Below are 20,338 nucleotides of genomic sequence, written 5' to 3' on the forward strand. Positions count from 1 at the left end.
AGGCCCAGCCGCTGGCCCGGGCTAAGCCCGGGCCATCTTTTTGACAATCCCAGTACGAGAGCCTTGGGGCTCCCTTCCTCATGGGGCTTTCCCCCCCCCCATCGGGGGTCGCCTCCATCATTTCTATTCCCAGTGGCAGAGTTGGGTCCTGTCTATCATCTGGGATGGGTACTCTCTTCACTTCAGTCAAGTGCCCCCGGACATACCTCCAAGGGAGTTTCCTGCTGCTCAGTCTCAGCTTCCTCTCCTTCTTCAGGAGGCTCGAGCCCTTCTTCGCCTCCGGGCGGTCGAGGAGGTTCCGCCGGACCAGAGGAACACCGTTTTTTATTCCCGGTACTTTCTGGTACCCAAGAAGATCTGCGCCCGATCCTGGACCTCTGTGCTCTGAACAAGTTTCTGGTCAGGGAATGGTTCAGAATGCTCACTCTTCCTACATTGTACCCCCTCCTAGATGAGGGGGACTGGCTGTGCTCGCTAGACCTCAAAGAGGCGTACAAGCACATTCCTATACACCCGGCCTCTCGCCGGTATTTGAGATTCCGGGTGGGGGATATCCATCTCCAGTATTGTGTTCTTCCCTTTGGCCTGGTGGCCTCGCTGAGGGTCTTCATGAAGTGTCTCTTGGTGATAGCTGCGGCCCTGCGTCTCCGCGGCCTGCAGATGTTTCCCTACCTCAACGACTGGCTGGTCAAAGTGTTGTCTCGCCACAAAGTCCTGCGAGTGCCGACTCAAACAATCTTGCTCCTTCAGAGTCTCAGCTTCGAGGTGAACTTTCCCAAGTCCCATCTCTGCCCATCCCAGTCTCTTGAGTTCATCGGAGCGGTCCTGGACACGGTTTGTCTCCGCTCCTTCTTGCGTCGGCCTCGTCAGGAGGCCCTTGTCCGTTTGTGTCGCAGGGTTACCCATGTGTCCTCAGTTCCGGCTCGGCTCATGATGGTCCTCCTAGGTCACATGGTCTCCACGGTTCACGTGACTCCTTTTGCCAGACTTCACCTCTGTATTCCTCAATGGACTCTGGCATCCCAATGGAACCAGAATCGGGATCCTGTCTCTGGACTCATTGTCGTGACTCCTTTGTTGAAGCAGTCTCTCCATTGGTGGATGCTCTCCTCCAATCTTTCCAGAGGTTTTCTATTCCATGCTCCTCCTCCGCAAAAGGTCCTCATGACGGACTCGTCGGCTTATGCTTGGGGGGCCCATCTGCTGGAGCTTCGAGCGATCTTCCTCGCCCTGAAAGCTTTTTGTCACCTGTTTCGCGACCAAATGGTGCTGGTCCGCACGGACAACCAGGTCGCCATGTATTATATCAACAAACAGGGGGTAACGGGATCCCTGTCCCTGTGCCAGGAGGTGCTACGGCTCTGGGATTGGGCCATCCGCCGTAACATATTCCTTCATGTGGTCTACATTCAGAGTCAGCAGAATTGTCTGGCGGACAAGTTAAGTTGTCTTCTGCAGCCTCACGAGTGGTCTCTCAACTCTGTAACCCTGCGTCAGGTGTTTGCCCGTTGAGGGGTGTTTGCCCGTTGAGGGGGGACTCCGGATATCGATCTGTTCGCGTCCCCCCTCAATCACAAGTTACCCCGCTTCTGCTCCAGTGTTTACATCCCTCTCAGGATCGAAGCGGATGCCTTCCTTCTGGATTGGACGAATGAGTTCCTGTATGCGTTCCTTCCGTTCCCTCTGATCCTGAAAACTCTCGTCAGGCTCAAGTCTTCGCATGCCACCATGATTCTGATAGCTCCTCGGTGGCCCCGACAACCTTGGTTCTCTCTTCTGTTGCAACTCAGTTCCAGGGAGCCTCTTCTTCTGCCTATTTTTCCTTCTCTGCTTACACAGAGTCAGGATTCTCTGCTTCATCCCAACCTCCAGTCTCTGCACTTAACAGCTTGGTTCCTTGAGACTTAATGCCCTCGTTCCAGCTCTCCCAGCCTGTGCTGGATGTCCTGGAGGCATCTCGGAAGGAGTCCACTCGCCATTGTTACCATCAGAAGTGGACCCGCTTTTCTTCCTGGTGTGCTACTTGACAGCTGGAGCCTCTGTCCACCTCCTTATCTGCTGTCCTGGATTATCTGTTGCACTTGTCTGGGGCTGGCCTCAAGTCCTCTTCGGTTCAAGTCCACCTTGGTGCTATCGCAGTTTTTCATCAGCCGATTAACGGGAAGCCCATCTCGGTTTATCCTGTGGTTTCCCGCTTCATGAAAGGCCTTTTCCACATTCATCCGCCCCTTAAACCTCCTCCGGTGGTTTGGATCTTAACGTGGTCCTTGCCCAATTGATGAAACCCCCCTTCGAGCCGCTGGTGCGGGCTCACTTGAAGTTTCTTACTTGGAAAGTGGTGTTTCTTATTGCTCTCACTTCTGCCCGTCGGGTCAGTGAGCTTCAGGCCTTAGTTGTGGACCCACCTTTCATGGTCTTCCATCACGACAAGGTGGTCCTCCGTACCCATCCTAAGTTCTTGCCTAAGGTTGTGTCTGAGTTTCACATCAACCAATCCATTGTTCTTCCTGTGTTTTTTTCCGAAGCCCCATTCTCACCCTGGAGAGGTGGCTCTGCATTCTCTTGATTGTAAGCGTGCGCTGGCCTTCTACTTGAAGCGCACCGCTCCACATCATTCTGCTCCCCAGCTGTTCCTCTCTTTTGATCCTAATCGCATGGGTTGCTCTGTTTCTAAGCGGACCATTTCTAACTGGTTGGCCACTTATATCTCTTTCTGTTACGCTCAGGCTGGTCTCTCCCTGCCGGGTCGAGTTATAGGCCACAAGGTCCAAGCGATGGTGGTGTCTGTTGCTCTCCTCTGCTCGACTCCCATCGAGGAAATCTGTAAGGCTGCCACTTGGTCCTTGGTTCATACATTCACCTCGCATTACTGTCTGGATGCTTTCTCCAGGTGTGATGGCCATTTCGACCAATCTGTTTTGCAAAATCTTTTCTCCTAAATTTGCCAACTCTCCCTCCGTCTCTTTTTAGTAAGCTTGGAGGTCTCCCACAAGTAGAGAATATGCTGCCTGCTTGTCCTGGGATAAAGCACAGTTACTTACCATAACAGGTGTTATCCAGGGACAGCAGGCAGATATTTTCGCAACCCACCCACCTCCCCGTGGTTGGCTTCTTTGCTTGCTATCTGAACTGAGGACACACTGCGGAGATGCATGCCCTAGGCAGGGCGGGAGGGGCATTCACGCATGCACGGGCCAATCGCAAGCCTGAAGGTCTTCGAGCAAGTATGCTTGTGAAAATGTCTGCTAGGGGGCTCCATCGGTGACGTCACCCACATGTAGAGAATATCTGCCTGCTGTCCCTGGATAACACGGTAAGTAATTGTGCTTTATGGGATGAGCATTTCAAAGACCTAGTCCTAGGTCTTCTAGACCAATGGTTCCCAACCCTGTCCTAGAGGACCACCAGCCAGTCGGGTTTTCAGGATAGCCCTAATGAATATGCATGAGAGAGATTTGCATATAATGGAAGTGACAGGCATGCAGATCTTCCCCATGCATATTCATTAGAGCTATCCTGAAAACCTGACTGGCTGGTGGTCTTCCAGGACAGGGTAGGGAACCACTGTTCTAGACTACTGCAACATACTCTCTCTCCCCTGCCCTGTAACCATGATAAAACAACTACAAACAATTCAAAACAGAGCACTAAGACTTATCTATTCACTGAAGAAGCACGACTACATCATGGTGGCATACCTCGACTCACACTGGCTCCCAATACAAGCAAGAGTACAATTCAAATTCTACTGCCTATTATTTAAAACCATAAACGGAGACAGCCCAGCCTACCTAAACAACCGCCTAATCCAAACTACCTCAACCAGACATAGGAGAACCCATAAACCATTCACGCATCCCCCAATTATAGATGTCAAACGGAAAAAACTGTACGATGGCCTTCTAGCCACACAAGCAGCAAAACTGGACTACCAATTCTCCAATTTACTGATAACGACCCCAGACTAGAGAGTTGCGCGGGGACAGAAATCCCACCCATCCCTGCCCGTTCCCGCCAGGATCCTCTCCGTCTCCACCCGTCCCTGTCAGGATCCTCTCCGTCCCCACCCATCCCCGCAAGGAATTACCTCCATCCCCGCCTGTCCCCATAAAAAGCAGCAATTACTTCCGACAGGATCATCAATTCCAGTTTCTTTTGTGTTTGCGCTGCTGTTTTCCTTGTGGAATCTCTTTGGTGGAACCCTTTTTTTGTTTTCTGTTCAGGTAATTAACTTATAAACCCCCTCTTTTACTAAGGCTGACGTGTCCATTATATTATATGGATGAACCCTGCTTCCAAAGCCTTCCATCCCTGTGGGAGTCCCGTTGGCTAGAGGGGGGTCCGAGTGGGAGTCCCGAGTGGGAGTCCCGTGGGCCAGAGGGGGAGTCTCGTGGGTTAAGGGGGGATTCCCGCGGGACCCATGGGATTCCTGCGATCCCCATTCCCGTGCAGACTTCTATCCCAGACTACAAATCGTTCAGAAAAGAAATTAAAACCATGCAATTCAAGAAATCCTTGAAGACAAACTAACACCACAAGACTCTTCCCAATTCTCTGAAACAACTCGCTCTTCTTTTCAATTCCTCTGGAAATGGCCAGATAACTTCTTTTGTAATCCGCCTTGAACCGCAAGGTATTGGCGGAATAGAAATCACTAATGTAATGTAATAACTCTGCATTTTAGTGATTAGAACGTTCTAGCAGAAAGTTAAGCTCAGATTTGTTCAGTTAATTCAGTAAATTGTATTAGATTCCACAGTAACCAGCGTGTGCGGCTCTGATTGTAGGACGCAAACGCACACCACCACCAGTGCTAAAGGCCACGCCCCCTGTACGCGCTCTGTTAGGTGGAGGGGGAGCCGGCAGATCCGGGTCAAGTGCTCAAGAATGACGTGTCAGTAGAATCAAAACATTCGGAGCGAGTGAAATCAGAGCCTGGGGTCGGGCAGCACGAGTCCCTGCCACGGTCTTCTCCACTGTCGGTGAGTCGTCCTGCGTCTCCACAGCTCCAGTCCCAACGAGGCTGCCCCGCACAGTTTCGTGGGAGGCCTCCTTGGCTCTGGCTGTTGGTGAAAAAAAGTTGCGTTAAACTGGCAAGTTGTGCGAAGGTTGGGGAGCAGAAAGCGAGCGCGCAGTGGCTTTGGGATGTGAGAAAGGGCTGAGTGCCATCCTCCTGCTTTGCTTTCTTTGCCTGCTGAAAATTATCAGCAGAGGATAAATGTGTTTGGAGTAGCAATGTGCTGTCAGTCTCTCTAGCTCGATCTCAACTTTTGAAGGTTTCTATGACTGGAAGTTGATATGGTAGTAGTAGACGAGGGAAAAGGATGTTACCAGTGGTGTGCTGCAAGTGCAAGGTTCAGTTGGGCCAGTTCTTTTTAACGTGTGTAAGCAATATTGCTGAAAGGTTGTCTGGTAAGGTTTGCTTCTTTGTGGATGATACCAAGGTGATAGAAATAAAACAAAAACATAAAGGAAATAAGGTGATACCTTTTTTAATTAGACGACGGCCCATGCTAGAAAACTCTACTGCTGTTTAGTAAAACCCAGTATTGGAAGGCATTGGAAGCACTGAACAAACCTGTGTCAAAGTTTGTTTGTTATCAATGGCTACCTTCTACCTCAGATCGGATGATACCGAAATCTACAATGGGGTAGACACCCCTGATAGTGTAATGGTCCAGAATTTAGCAGCTAAGATTTAATGTTAAAAAAATATTTGTGCTGCAAAAACCAGAGGAAATGGTACAGTTTAGGGACGAAAAACTTTTTGTGTATAAATAATAGTAATAGCTTTATTTATATCTTGTATAAATAATAATAACTTTATTTATATCCCGTCATACCTTTTCAGTTCAAGACGGTGTACAACAAGAGGTTCTATAAGGACAGCGAGGTAACATCAGTTAGAATTGGGGAGGAGTAGAAAGACAGTTATGTGATGAGGTGGCGTAGGGAAGGAGGAAGAGGTGTGTAAGATGAGGTAGGTGTCGCGCAGATTTGGAGGATCAGGTAAATTTGTCGAATAGGTGGGTTTTTAGTGATTTTCTGAAAGAGTGGTATGTTAGAGAGTTTAGGATTAGGTCACTTGAGGTGTTGTTCCAGATCCCTGCTTGAAAGGAGAGTGTTCTGTTGAAGAAACTTTTGAATTTGCATCCTTTAGTAGAAGGGAATGAGAACAGCGGAGTTTGTCCTGCAGGGTGAGGTGTTTCAAGAGGTAGGGGGTGTAGTGCCGAAAAGTCTTGAAGCAGAGGCAGCCGAATTTAAAAAAATTATTCTTGCCTCTATGGGTAGCCAGTGGAGTTAAAACTTGGCTCTTTTCAAAAATCTAACACCTCCCGCTCTTTGGTACCCTGTCCCTCTTTATCTTCCTAGCTCCTTTCCTATAACCCTTCATTGTAGCTCCTTTTCAACCTAACCCTGTAAACCGTGCCGAGCTCTATGCTTGTGGAGATGGTGCGGTATACAAACCTAAGGTTTAGTTTAGTTTAGTGATGTGGTCAGATTTTTTAAAGTCAGAGATAAGTTGGACAGCTGTGTCCTGGATAAGTCTCAATTTCTTGATGGTTTTTTGTGAGATTCTAGGTAGATTTATGTTGCAATAGTCCAGTGTGCTTAGGACCAGAGACTGGACCAACAGTCTGAATGAAGTGAAATCGAAGAATGGTTTTAGCGTGCGAAGTTTCCACAGTAAGCATTTTTTTGATTAGGATGTTGGTATGGGCTTCAAGTATCAGTTGCTGGTCTAGGGTTACGCCTAGGATTTTGATGGTTGGGTTGATTGGGAAGTTTCTTCCATTTAGGTTGATAGTAGATACAGTTGGCTTGTTTGTTGGGGAGGCCATAAATATTTTGCTCTTTTCCAGGTTTAATTTTAGTTTGGAGTTTGTTGACCATTGTTCTACTTGGTTGATGATAAGATGCGATGAAGTGATTGATTTTGGTTGACAGTGCAGCGATGAGGACGATGATTGTGATGTTACCCGCGTAGATGTGAGATTGGAGGTTCAGTTTGGATAGTTCTTGTCCTAAGGAGACCATGTACAGATTAAAAAGGGTGGATGATAGGGGAAGCCTTGAGGTAGTAGTTGGGAGTAGATTTGCTCGCTGATGACTTGGTAGGATCGTTTTTTTAGGAAGCCTTTAAGCCAGTTAAGTACGTGGCCCGAGATACCTATGGCGTCTAGACAGCTGAATAGGTTGTCATGGTCGACCAGGTCGAAGGTGCTGCTAAGGTCGAATTGGAGTATTAGTGCATGTTTCCCAGAGCTGAGTAGTTGTGCGATATGATCTATGATGGAGGCTAAGGATGTTCGGTGCTGTGGTGTGAACGGAATCCTGACTGGTACTTGTGAAGTACAGAGAATTTATCAAGGTAATTTGTAAGTGCATTGTTGATCAGATCTTTCATCAGTTTGGTGAAGAAGGGAATGTTAGCTACTGGTCTGTAGTTAGATGTTGTTGATATGGGATCCTTGTGGTTCTTTACAATAGGCGAGATGAGGATGCGGCCAAGATATGTTGGGAATTTGCAGTTTTTCATTAGATGAGAAATCCAGTCAAAGAGCATGATCTTGAAGGGGGTGGGGGCTACTCTCATGATAGAGGGTGGGCAGTTGACTAGGTGGCAGAAGGTTTTGGCCTATTTATTATAGAGCTTGAGAAATAGGAACCAGTTAGGGGGTTCAAAGTGGCTCCAATCCCTGTTTACTGTGGTCGAATCAGAGAGTGTGGATATGGTTGTTGGTGGAGGGCTGGATGGTTGGTTTTGGAAGGAGGTTCTGAGATTGAGAACTTTTGACTTGAAGTAAAGTGCAAAGTTCTCAGCAGTAGGTAGTTGTGTAGAGGAGGATCTTTTGTGGTGATCAATTTCCAGTAGCTTGTTGATTAATCTGAATAGTTTTTTTTACTGTTGGTAGTAGGGGATCTTATTTTGTTGGAGTAGAAGGTACGTTGTCTTTTCTTGGTGATTCTTTTGTACTCATGGATTTTGGATCTCCATATTGATTTGTCTTCTTCCTTCTTTGTTTTGTTCCAGATTCTTTCAAGTTGGCGTACTTTTCTTTTGAGTGAGGTTAGTTCTGTGTTGTACCATCCGTCTATTAGGTGTTGTCTTTGTTTGCCTTTCTTTAGTGGAGCGATTTTGTCTAGGATCTGATTGCTGAAGATGATCCAGTTGGAGTTGAAATCTATTTCTGAGTTTGGGTTGGATAGCAGGTCAAAGTGGGACCAGAATTCTGTGGGATTGAGGGAGGGTCTGAAGGTTGTCGGGTTATCCTTTCTGGGTTTTGTTGGTGTGTGTGTGGGGGGGTGTTGCTTTATAGTATTTTAAAGTTGGGCCTTAGGTGGTCAGACCAGTTGGTGTCTGTCCAGGTGACATTTGTGAGGCTGATGTGAGAAGAGTGAGGTTCTTGGATGAGAGAGAAATAAGGTCTAGATGGCGGCCTTTCTAGTGGGTGGGGGTCGTTTTGGGTGGGTAGCATGATTAGTTGGGGGGAGGGGAGACTGAGAGCAGAAGTGATCGCGTGGGGCTATGGGTGTGAATGTTCTTATGTCAGGGATACAAAATGCAAAGGAGGTTAAATGCAGGTTAAAATGCAAAGGAAGAATTATAAATGCAAAGGTACAAAATGCAATGGTACAAACAAGAGCTGAGGTGCGGCTCTTGTTTGAAGATGTGTCCTGTACGAGTCCTTGTGTCAATGTTTGTCTATTGTATGGACTGAACAAACCTGTGTCAAAGTTTGTTTGTTATCAATGGCTAATGTGAGGCTGACTGAGATTTCCGTGACAAATTCTGATTATTGTTGTTTCTGTGTCTTTGAGTGATTTTTTTGCTGCCCTCAGTCTCTGCACAAAGGAGCATGCTAAGGAGGACGCCTTTGGCTTGCGCCTTAGGCGCCGTGCCGAGTGGCGGCACGGCGCATAGCGCCACAAGAGCCACTGGGGAGGCGGAATTCATCTCTCATGCCTGCCCCAATTCCTTCCCTTGCGGCAGCGTCGGCAGTTGGAGTCAGTTGGGGCAGCTCCCGACAACAGTGGAGCTGCTCTGAAAAGCTTTGTTTTAGGCAGTAGCACAGCAAGGGCTGTTTGGGGGGCAGAGATCGTCTCCTATGCCTGCCCCAACTCCTTCCCTTGTGGCAGTGTCGGCAGTTGGAGTTAGCTGGGGCAGCTTCCGACAACAGTGGAGCTGCCCTGAAGAGCTTTGTTTTAAGCAGTAGCACAGCAAGAGCTGTTAGGGGGACAGAGATCCTCTCCCACCCCTGCCCCAATTCCTTCCCTTGTTGTAGCGTTGGTAGTTCGAGTCAGTTGGGGCAGCTCCCGACAAAAGAGGAGCTGAATTTGAGTGTTACCTTATATGATGATTTTAAGGTTGCCAAATTGGTAAAAAGAAAGATATACTCCTCCCTAAATATGCACAGGGGTTAGCGGCAGAGCTGGCCCGCAAATATTGAAAATTCACAAATAACTTTTAGGCCGACTCTGACTCACCCCCGTCTTCCCTCCAGCATCCCGGACCTTACCTGTTGGTCTAGTGGTCTTTCGGGGCAGGAGCGATCTTCCTACGGGAACTCATGGCAGCCATTTTGGATGAGTGATATGCATGGGGCAGGAGTGTAGGAAGATCGCTCATGCCCCAAAAGACTGCTAGACCACCAGGTAGGGTCTGGGAGACAGGAGGGAGGTAGGAGTGATTCCAGTTTTAGGAAATCACGAATAATTGAAATTGCGAATTCTAAAACCGTGAATTGGGAGGGGAAGTGTAGTGGCGAAAGCTAGAAGGATGCTTGGGTGCATAGGGAGAGGAATAGAAAAAAGGAGGTGCTGATGCATCTATATGGTGAGACCACATTTAGAATATTGTGTACAATGCCAGATGCCACACCTTCAAAAAGTTATAAAGTGGAGTTGATCCAGAAGATGGCTACTAAAATGGTCAGTTGTCTTTGTCATAAAGCAATGAAGACATTTTACAATCTCAATATGTATACTTTGGAAAAAAGGCAGGAGAAGAGAGAGATGCATAAATGCACAGGAGGCGAGTCATGTTTTTTTTAATTTGTTTTATTTTTTGGAAATCATTTTTATAAAATTTTTCAAATATACAAATACAAGCCACATCAAACCAACAACCACTAACAAGAGGAATAGCAGAAACAATCAGGTCGTTCATGTCAATCCTTCACAAAGACCCACAGAAACCAACCCCCCCACCACCAGAACCCCCCTCCCAACCTCCCTTGTTTTATTTTTAAAACTTTATTAATTTTTCAAGCCAACAAAAGTACAGAACAATATATATACAATCATTAATCCACCACAGTAAGCACTTATAATCTGTCAATAATAATACATAAAGAATAACCCCCCTCCCTTCTATAACCTGTAGACATAGAACATAACAAAGCAAAGATATAACCCCCCCTCCCAACCTCCCACCCTACCCTAGATGTGTGTGTAATTCCACAAAAAAAACTAAAGATAAAAGAAAATTATAACGAAGTAATAAAAGATGTCAATGGGCCCCAAATCAAATTAAATAATGTGCTTTGCCCCAACATATCAGCATTCATTTTCTCATACCTGTAGCAGAGGCATAAATTTGCCCACCAAAAAGGGAAATTAAGGCGATCACAATTTTTCCAATTACTAGTAACCATCTGTATGACTACCCCGGTCATAATAAGCCGGCTTTTATATCGGTCCAAAGGGGGTTTAAGATGTAATAACGTCCACATAGGACTACATCATATGTCAATGGGATCGATGCCTCCAGTACACTGTTAATCTGAAAAGAAGCTCTGGAATGAGGGGGCATATGATGAAGGTGAAAGGGTACAGACTCAGAAGGAACCTGAAGAAATATTTCTTAATGGAAAGGGTGGTAATTTTTTATGTATTAACCCCTTTGGTTTTTATTTAGCAAATGTTTCCCGCTTAGAAGTATGATAAGCGGTTTATCAAATCTAATATAATAAAATGATAGGTCGCGCATGCGCACTAAAAAAAACGTGTTCCCTGATCTGTCGCGAAAAAACAATTGCGCATGCGCAGCCCTGGCGGCGGCTTTCAAATAAAAAAAAATTTACATAGCTGCGGCGGCCTTCCTCACCCCCGGCTCCTCTCTCGAACTGGACCAGGATTGACAGAGAGGAGCTGCGGCGTGGAACCCGGTCCCCGCGTCTGCCTACCCTTTCCCCCAACCACAGCGCATTCCCCCCCCCCAACAAATCAATAAATGGAGCTGGGCCACCCTCCGCAACAGACCAGAGGAGTTCTTTGCCGCTCACCCCCCTTCCCTTGCCGCTGGCCCGAATACCTACCCGGCGATTCAAGAAGCCTGTGCAGCAGTCTTCACACGCTGCTTCAGGCCCTTCTACTGCCCTGATTTGCTCTGCCGCGTCTCTGATGTCATCAGAGACGCGGTAGAGCAAATAAGGGCAGTAGAAGGACCCGAAGCAGCGTGTGAAGACTGCTGCACAGCCTGCTTGAATCGCCGAGTTACAAGGGAAGGGGGGGGGGCCGCAAGGACTCTATCCCAGTAAATAAAAAACTCTGGACAGGGGGAGAAGGAAGAGGTGCAGATGGACAGGGGGGGAAATTAAGGGAGGCCTACTACTGAACAGGGGGAGCAGGAAGAGGTGCTGATGGACAGGGGGGAGGTAAAACAAAGGGAGAAGGGCTGCTGCTGGATAAGGGGAGCAATGAAGAGGTGGTGGTGGACAGGGGGGAAAAATGAAGGGAGGCCTACTGCTGGACAGGGGGAGCAGGAAGAGATGCTGATGGACAGGGGGGGAAAAATGAAGGGAGGCCTACTGCTGGACAGGGGGAGTAGGAAGAGATGCTGATGGACGGGGGGGGAAATGAAGGGAGGCCTACTGCTGGACAGGGAGCAGGAAGAGGTGATGATGGACAGGGGGGAAAAAAGGAAGGGATGCCTATTGTTGGACAGGGGGAGCAGGAAGAGTTACTGATGGACAGGGGGGAGGTAAAACAAAGGGAGAAGGGCTGCTGCTGGATAAGGGGAGCAGTGAAGGGGTGGTGGTGGACACAGGGGAGGTAAAAAGAAGGGAGAATGGACAGGAAAAAGTGGCTAAGGAGACAGAGAGAGAAAGAAATAAAGACACACACACACACACATATTCTAGCACCCGAGGGAGGAAAATGCTGCACAGGGAAGTAGGGAGGGGGGAAATGCTGATGCACAAGGAAATGGAGGGGGAGGGAATGCTGATATGGCTACTGTACAGGAAAGAGGACAGGGGGATATAAATGCTGCATAGGGGGCAGAAAGAGAGACAAATAGAAAGAAAGACAAATAATAGGAGGGAGGGAGACAGAAAGAAAAGAAGAAAGACACAAGGGCAGGGAGTGAGACAGAAAGAAAGACAGACATACATATATTCTAGCACCCGTTAATGTAACGGGCTTAAAGACTAGTATTAAATAAACTTGGAAACTTGGTGATGAACAGTGGCATTGTAAACTTGGGGGGAGGGGTGGTCCGCCCAGGGCACCATCACCTCTCCCCACCCCACGCCATGTGTGCCTTCAATTCCCCCATCATACCTCTAGCTCTTCTGGGCATGAGCAACAGCTCTAATCTCCTCACGCTGGTCTCGGCGCTCCCCTCTGATATCACTTCTGGGTCCTGTGACTAGGAAGTAGCATCAGAAAGTGAGCTAATGCCAGCACGGGCAGCAAGTTTGAGATGCTGCTTACGCTAGGGAAGCTAAATAGGTATGGGGGAAGGGGAGTGCAGGGGGCAGGGTGGGAAAGGAACAGGTGAAGGGGGCGGAGAAGAGGGTGAAGGGGCTCTACCACCCTGGGCTCCTCCCACCTTTGCTGTGCCACAGGTGTTGAATTAATTGAATGGCCTTCTAATGGAAGTAGTGAAGCCAAAAATTGTATCTGAAGTCAAGAAAGCTTGGGACAAGTACATAGGTTCTCTGAGAGGGAAGATGGGATGGTAGGTGGCCTAGATCAGTGTTCTTCAACTTTCTGACACCTGTGGACCAGCACCGGTCCGCGGACCAGCAGTTGAAGAACACTGGGCTAAGTCGTGCTCATCTTCAACCAATCTCTGCCCCAGACCCCGCCCCCATAATAGTACTAATTGTAACACCATTTTTCCATTCATTTTTCGTGTATATATAGCACACGCACACACACAGTACAACCCCAGAGGAAAAGAAACAAATGCATTTCCTCCTGAACACACAACAGATGTAAATCAATCACTAAATAAAAAAAGTAAAGCATATCCCCTACTGTTGTCGTCTCTCTTCCTCCCTGCTGTGCTTTGCCTTCTGGCCTGCCCCCCAGTGTTATCTTCGGGCCGATCCACAGCGTGATCAATGCGTCGTCGTCAGGCTGGCTCCCTGAGTGTTGCAGTGCACAAAACAGTGGCCAGCGTCTCCTCGTGCACATCCTGCACCTCATCTGGAAGTCTTCCCTCTGACGTTGCGACGTCAAGAGAGAAGGCTTCCGGTTCAGGCACCGGATGCGTGTAGGAGCCTTTTCCCACGGCTTTGTGCACTGCAGCACTCAGGGAGCCAGCCCGAAGATGCCGCATTGATCGCACCGTGGACCAGCGGCTGAAGAACACTGTCTTGGGCCCGAATGACATGCCGGCCCTGTGGACTGGCAGAAAATTTCTGCGGACCGACATCAGTCCACGGACCGGCAGTTGAAGAACACTGACCTAGATGGGCAGACTGGAAAGGCCGTATGGCCTTTGCTGTCATTTTCTCTTTTTCTGTTCCCTGGGAGTTTGTAGTGTGGTGGTGGAACTTATTCATGCAGACATCTGGTCCAATAGCCTTACTATTCTTGGAATACACCAAAATATTTACAGACTATGAGGCTTTGAAGAATTGCTCACTGAAGGCTTTTCCTTGTTACTGACATTATGAGAGCTAACTTTACAAAATGAAAGGAAGTGCTAAACTGAACATGTATTTTCCTTAGACACAGTGAAAGAGTTTGTTCAGTATTGGAAGTACTGAAGCACTCATTGCACTTGCAGAACTTGTACCTATGATGCTATTAAGAAATCTGATAAACAAAAATGACAGGCCACCTGTTCCCAGCTGCAGGATTAACGCACTTGAAAGCAATAAGTGGGTGGGCTCACTGAATATTCTTCATTGTTAGAAGACAGAGCTATATTCTGGAAAGATAGGATCACATTACAGCTGGGCAGAAGAGATGACTCACCATACTGTGATCTTGGTAAGGGAAATAATTTTTATTTTTTCAGACTGGAGAGAGTTCTTGGCTATAGGCATTCCTCAAACATTCTTCAGTAGGTTATACATTCAACCTTAAAAACAGTCTTCATTGCTTTCTTACCACATAAAGCTCCATAGGATAAGCTCTATGGAGTAGGGAGAATGTGGTGCAATGGTAAAGTGATACCTCAGCACCTTGAGGTTGTGGGTTCAAATCCATGCTACTCCTTGTGACCCTGGACAAGTTTCAAGTTTTCAAGTTTATTAGTTGTTTTTTGTTTTTGTTTTTAATATACCGCCTATCAACATATCTAAGTGGTTCGGTGCTGGGGCCAATTCTGTTCAATATGTTTGTGAGTGACATTGCTGAAGGGTTAGAAAGGAAAGTGTGCCTTTTTGCAGATGATACCAAGATTTGTAACAGAGTAGACACCAAAGAGGGAGTGGAAAATATGAAAAAGGATCTGCAAAAGTTAGAGGAATGGTCTAATGCCTGGCATGGTAGACATGGAACAACAAACATTGTATAGCAGACATAGCATGAGAATTATGTATGTAACGATATATAAACCGTTTAGGTTTAAACGGTATATAAATTTTTTAAATAAATAAATTACATTACATTGGTGTCTTCTATCCCGCTAGTACCTTTCAGTTGTAAGCAGTTTACAACAAGAAATTAGCCTGGGCATTCCCAGAGAGATTACAAGGTTGATAGCTATAGTATGCTTAGGGATCTGGGAAGGGTCAATACGGTTTGGTTAGATCATTTGACAAATTTCTTGAATTAGTATGGCTTTCAGTTATTTCCTGAATGTTTTGTAGTTGGGCATCGTGGTCAGCAGATTTGAAAGGTGGTGGTCTATTTTCGCTGCTCTGGTGGCTAGTAGACCATCATATATTTTTTTGCTTTGCATGCCTTTGATTGGGGGTGGGTAAAGTGTTCTTGAGATCTCCATGGGCTGGATGTGTTTTTCTTGATTAGGTGATTGTTCAGATAGGGTGCAGTAGAATTTGTGTTGTATGGCTGCTTGTACTGGGAGCCAGTGTGAGTCTTGGAAAGCTGAGGTAATGTAGTCGTATTTTTTTCAACGAGTATATTAATCTTAGGGCTGTATTTTGGACTGTTTGTAATTGTTTTAGTATGTTGGTTGGGCAAGACAGGTAAAGTATGTTACAATAGTCCAGGAGTCCTAGGATTAGCACTTGTACTATGAATTTCAATTGTTCGTTGGTTGAAGTATTTTCGGATTTGTCTTAAGTTGCGCATGGTTGTGAATGCCTTCTGAACTGTTTTGCTGATTTGAAGGTGCAGCCTTTGTCTATCATTATTCCCAGCAGTTTTAGGTTAGGTTGTAAGGGATATGTGATGGAGTTTATTTCTAGGTTTGTTATGGTTGGAGTTTTGTTTCTTTCTAGAAGTAAGAATTTGGTTTTGTCTTGGTTCAGTTTTAATTTGTGGTCTCTCATCCATTTTGACACTGTTTCTAGTGCAATGTGTAGTTTGTTCATTGTGTTGGGGGTGGTTGGTCGAAAGGCAGTAGGATGGTGATATTGTCTGTATAGCTGTATGACGTTATGCCTAGTTTGTCTAAGCATGTGCTTAGTGTAGCTATGTAAAGGTTGAAGAGTATTGGTGATAGTGAGGAGCCTTGGGGGACACTGCAAGAGTTATTCAATGATTCTGATTCTTCATTGTTTGGTTTTACTATGTATCTTGAGCGGAGGAATCCTTCAAACCAATTGTAGACTTTGCCTGTGATTCCTATTGCCTCCAATGTTTGTAGTAGGATGTCGTGATCTACTAGGTCGAATGCCGATGTGAGATCGAGTTGTATGAGTAGCATTTTTTTGCTTTTGCTTAGGTGTTGTTTGGCTGTGTCTAGGAGAGAGACTAGTAGTGTTTCTGTAATGTAGTTGCCTCTGAAGCCTGATTATGAGGGGTGGAGTATGTTGTGGGTTTCTAAATATTTGGTGACTGGAAAATTATTTTCTCTTGTTGAGGTTTCTCTTCAGTGAGACTGCCATTCTATTTCTCCTGTTGAGGTTTCTCTTCAGTGAGACAGGGGTGTCCGGCTGAACGGCGCCAGCTTTAGGGATTACACCTGGGCTCCCCCTCACCCTTCCTCCATTGCTAGAGGGTCCCTGCCTCACCCTTCCTCCATTGCTAGAGGGTCTGACTGGGTCTCAATTTTTTTTTTTTTTTTTTTTTCTTCTTTCCCTTCTCTGTTTAAAAAAAAAAAAAAAAAAAGGGAGACCACAGTTGCTACATTCTGCCCTGTTAGTGCTGCTCTTACTGGCTTCAACCAGCCCTAACAACAAGCTTGTGAGTATGTATGTGTTTTTTACTGTTTGAACTTCAGGTTCTGTTTGGGGGTCAGTCAACGTACGTTTAAGGCATGGATATTTTATTGAGGCTAAGTCTTATGACTAGAAATCCATTGAGGGAGCCGGGACTTTCCCGCCCTTTGCATGCACGCGCTTGGTTTCCTTGTTGGTTACAGCGCGACAGTAGCGGTGCGATTTCATGCTCGCACTTGTTCTCCTCGTTGGGTTTCAGTGCAGCAGTAGTAGTCCTGTTTATTCTGAGGCTCTCTTTCGTCGGTGTTTGTCGCGGCCATGTGTAGCTGATTGTGCAGGTGCTGGTTTATAGCAGCGCACATGAGATGGGACATGTTTTTTTCCAGCGCTGTGGGAAGCACCGCACCATTCTTCTAGTTATTCCCTGAGTCTGATTTTCTTTCTATAGAGGCTGCGGCAGGGTAAATTTTGCGGGGCTTGAATCCGACTATGTTTCTAGGAGCGTTGATGCAGCGGCCACGTGTTGGCGAGAATCAGGCATGCGCTTAGTCTCTGGCGATGGTGGGAGAGCTGTAGCGTTCCGGTAGTTTATTTCCAGTGACTTTGGTCAGGGTATGCTGCAGCTTCTCTCCTTTCTGGTTCAGACAAGTTGTACGTGTTTCACCAGCTTTGGGACAAGCTTGGGCAGATTTATATGTCTATGTCTGTGTTCCTACTGTATTCACTTGAAGGAAGCTGCTAGTTTAATCGGACTCTGGGGTTAGCACTCAAGGGGATTACCAGAGAGACTCTGACCTGTGCTAGGTCACCCAGTCTCGGTTTGTCTCCGGACTGGGTCGACATACGGCAAATCACAGCACAGTGAGATAAGCAGTAAGATAATGCCCTGTATTTCACAGTTATCTCATTGTCTCTCTTGGGGTCCCTGCAGATTGAGCCTTTGTCTGTTGGTAACTGTCCTTCTTATTTGGGCCTCTGTGCTGTGCTGCATGTGTCTAGTAGTGGCACAGGATATATATGCCTAAAGGTAGTACAAACAGTTTCCAAGTTGGGCTGTCTCTATGGGCATAATAACACTTTGCATCTTCCTGTGGCCAGGACTCTCTTTCTCTATTTCTGAGGGGGCCAGGACTTCAGATTTCCATGCTTATCACGCTGGTTTCTCCTGTCACCATTTTCTCATGGCACATGCTAGACGGACCCCCGACCAGACAGGAAGGATTGTACAGCTCCTCCTATTCTATCAAACCCACAGAGGAGCACGCGCTATGTGGCTGTTAGCCTCATCCCTGAAGCTCTCATTAGCGATGTGAGCTTTGTCTGATACCTGTTAGGATGCTGTTGTTTTCTACGGGGCGGTAGATGCAGCATCTTGATTGGGTCTAGTACGTATTCACTTTAAAGGACATACGTATTTTGCTCACGTTGTATGAAGTTAGTACTGTTTTCATGGTTCCAGTATACTTCTCTTTACATTGCGAAACTTGATTTTTCCTAGGAGAGTTTCTTTCTTCTTACAGATCCTACAGTTCTCATCCTGCCGTTCCCTGACCTTCTGCACTTCATTCTGAGGGGATCTTGACTTCTTCCAATGACTCTTCAGGCTTTCTCATGAGGGGGAAGACGCTATAATGTCAGGTCAGGGGGCTGTGAACATTTTTCAGGATGCTTGCAACTTTGCATCCTCCTCAGGTTTCTGGTTCATTCTTGGAGTCTCTATGTTTTGTGTTTCCCTAAGTGTTACTGGTCCTCAGGGCAGTTCTTGTAGTTCTTCAGGAACAAAGGGACGTTGTTCCACTTACTGCATGGTGCCCAAGATGGGAGCATTGGGCAGGCTGAATCCCATTCTGCTGAATTAGTTTCTCAGGGTTACACATTTCTGCAGAAAAACTGGGAGAATATTTACATTTTCACTATGGACCCCGAATCGGCACTAGGTTTGCTTGCCTCTCTTGGAGCAGTGCTTTCGGTTTTAGCACATGCCATTTTGCCTACCCAAGGCTTCACGAACATTTTGGAAAATGTGGGCAGTGCTACCAGGCGATTCACCTACTTTCTTCTTGACTGACTGCTTGATTCGGGCGTCTTTCAGTCGGGCTATTTGACTGACACAAAAAGGGTGGTTTCTTTTCCTCAGTTCTTTGGACGTGAATCTTAGAATTTGCACAGTGCTCTTTTCTCTTGTACTATTTATAGGTATATCAGGGAGATGTTTTTATTCATATAGGAGAGAAATGTGTTTCTTCCCAGAGACTAGGGCGATGGGTCACAGTCTCAGGTTTGCATTTTTCTTCCGTCACCATGACCAAGAGTATGGGATTCTGTACAGGTTCTAGGATCCATTTTGCTGACTCCACTGGGAACTTCGGCTTGTTTTCCCATTATAACGCTACAGCAGTCGCTTTTGTTCCGGTGGTTCCCGGTATCTCAGGGCTCCAATTATTTGGTGGGCTCCTCAAGCATCGCTCTGTATGATTTGGTGGCTCAGCGAGATTTCTCTTTTCAAAGGCATGCCTCGGTCTTTGCTGGACTAGCTCATGGTCACCAAACATCCCGGGCTGTCAGGTTGGGGGGCTCGGTGCCTTTCATCCTCAGCTCCAGGAGTCTGGTCTTAAGAGACGACTCAGTACTTGTTCATTCTTCTACTCTGGAGCATGGGCAGGCTACCATTTCTGGAGCTTCAGACCATTCTTCCGGAATGACGCTGAAGATCTTTTCAGTCAGTATTATGATGGGGGTGTTTCTCTACAGCCTGGGTAAAGTACTCAGTTTGTCGGGTAAAGTTGTGGTTCTACTTCAGTGGGTGAACCCTCATCTTCCTCTTCTGTTGGCAGATCATTTTATGGGTCAAGAAAAGAGTTTGGATAGACTTTCTCTCCCCAAAATGAGCATGGCCCATTTTATGTTACAGTTTACAGCGCTGTGTACGCTCTAGAAAGTGTAAATGTTAGTAATAGTGAAATCTTCTACATCCTGGATATTGAGAATTTTGGCTCAGGCGTTCCAGCTCTTTTTATGGAAGTGAGATCTCCTGGAACTAGACCTCATGGCCTCGTCTCGAAATTCTAAGCTTCCTAGCTTCTTCGGCGGGCACAGGGAGTGGGAGTCAGAGGGGGTAGCAGCGTAGCTTCTTTCTCGCCTCTGGTTTCTCTTTTTTCTCAGTGTTTTCCCCTGGCTGATGATGGCTTGGATTTGCCATCTCAAGCTTGCTTTCAGGGCACAGTATTTGTAGAATCTCTGGATTGGCTGTGTCATCCCTGCTATGTGGATCTAATGAGTCTTTCGACAGCCGGACTGTTGAGTTTCCTGGTATCTCTGGATTTGCTCACCTAGGGTCCGATCAATATGGATATTCATACTACTTTGGTATTACGACCTAGCTTTTGAAAAGTCATGGCTGACGTGTAAGGATTATGCGACGCAGGTTGTTTCTTCTCTTATCCAAGCGATACAGACGTCTTCACCTGTGGCTTCTGCTTCCTTTGGAGGTTTTTCCTTTCTTGGGTACTTCTCAACATTTCCACCCTTTTTTGGCACAAGTGTATTGCCAAGGGCTTAGCGTTCAATTCCCTTCAGCTTCAAGTGCCATTCTTAGCTTGTTACAAGGGCTAGGTATATTGCTCTTCACTTACTTCTCAGCTTCATGTAGTTCAGTTCCTAAACAGAGTACGGTATATTTGTACACCTCTTAGAAAGCCCTGTCCGGAGTACAGTCTTAGTTTACCAAAGGCTTCATTTCATCCTTGTCTTTTGAGACTCTAAAGGGCTGTGCCGTTGAACACGGGGTTTCTTGTGGCCATGGCTTC

At 46.7% G+C, this 20,338-nt stretch overlaps 1 protein-coding gene across 3 annotated transcripts in view; it reads left to right on the top strand.

The window, feature by feature from the left end:
• Positions 1-4,833: 4,833 nt before the first annotated feature.
• The window catches only part of SMIM14 (small integral membrane protein 14), a 106,446-nt gene continuing 90,941 nt past the window's right edge, over positions 4,834-20,338 (top strand). Inside the window, exon 1 of one of the 3 annotated variants that reach the window (XM_033947307.1) lies at positions 4,834-4,982. The gene's annotated coding sequence lies outside the window, so the exon portion shown is untranslated. The remainder of the gene's footprint in view (positions 4,983-20,338) is intronic. The other 2 variants (XM_033947299.1, XM_033947289.1) reach the window with 2 other exon arrangements.

This window comes from Geotrypetes seraphini, chromosome 1, assembly GCF_902459505.1.
Source record: "Geotrypetes seraphini chromosome 1, aGeoSer1.1, whole genome shotgun sequence".
In the NCBI taxonomy this organism is placed as follows: Eukaryota; Metazoa; Chordata; class Amphibia; order Gymnophiona; family Dermophiidae; genus Geotrypetes; species Geotrypetes seraphini.